Source organism: Trypanosoma rangeli, assembly GCF_003719475.1.
Source record: "Trypanosoma rangeli strain AM80 chromosome Unknown Tra_15.4_contig_00812, whole genome shotgun sequence".
Classification (NCBI taxonomy): domain Eukaryota; phylum Euglenozoa; class Kinetoplastea; order Trypanosomatida; family Trypanosomatidae; genus Trypanosoma; species Trypanosoma rangeli.
In genome coordinates, this window is record NW_021706566.1 from 1 (window position 1) to 1,030 (window position 1,030).

General features: G+C 51.9%; 1 pseudogene; it reads right to left on the reverse strand.

Moving 5' to 3' along the window:
• Positions 1-244, reverse strand: TraAM80_10152 (elongation factor 1-gamma (EF-1-gamma); annotated as a pseudogene).
• Positions 245-1,030: the final 786 nt, after the last annotated feature.

Sequence of the window (1,030 nt, forward strand, 5' to 3'; positions counted from 1 at the left end):
GATCGAGAGGCTCGATGTGCCGCAGGATGGCGACGGACTCGAAGACGCAGCCCTCCTCCGTCTGCAGCGCGGGGTAGCGGCCGCACTGACCAAAATTGCAGCAACACCTCCTCCATCCCGTTCTCGCGGCCAAACCATCACGGCTTGAGCGCCACTGGCATGTTGGCGAGGGCCGCCGCCACCAGAACACTCGTGCCTTCACGCGTCCTCAAAGGTTCCCACCGCTCCACAACGTGAGCGACATGGTGTGTGTGTGTGTGTGTTAGCTCCTACACATGCAGACGACCTGCACTGGAAAAAAAAAAAACCAACGAAAAAAAGAAGGGCTGCAAGATACAATGAGACGGCAAATCAACACGAATGGCAGCTAGGCGTAGAAACAGAAATGCATTGGAAGGACACACACGCAGCGCGGGGAATGGACGCAGTCGACAAAAAAACCACAAACAAACATAAAAATACTAAAACACAAACCCCGTAAAGTGAAGCCGAAGCGTGGGCACGTCCACCGAGAAGTGGGACGACCAGCACACACACATGCTCTCCTCCTTCCCTTTGAGCACAGTCCAGAAAGAAAGAGAGAGGTCGCCCACCAAAAACAAACAGAAAAACAATATAAAAAAAAAAAAACAGTTCCGTGCATTTCGCAGGAATGGTGGTAGTACAAAGCGGGAGTTGCAGTTGCGTTACAAAAAGAGCGCCGAGGCGCAGTTAATGTGTGTGGGTACGTTGCATTATAACCGTGTTATACATCTTGAATGCGTGGCTCCACTGTCCACAGATACAATATATATATATATACACATTATTGCCCCACCGCATATTTTTTTTCTGCCCAGCCGCTGATGCTGCTGCTCAAAGAGGCGCCATCACCACGGCGACGGCCACGGCGAGAACCGCAAGGGAACTGAGACCAACAGCAACAACTGAAGTGTCACCGAGTCCGAATTCTTTCCCTCCGCGATTCCCGTTTCCTCCAACGCTGCTTTTCCCATACGGGTTCGGAGTAACCTCACCACGCATGCTGGTT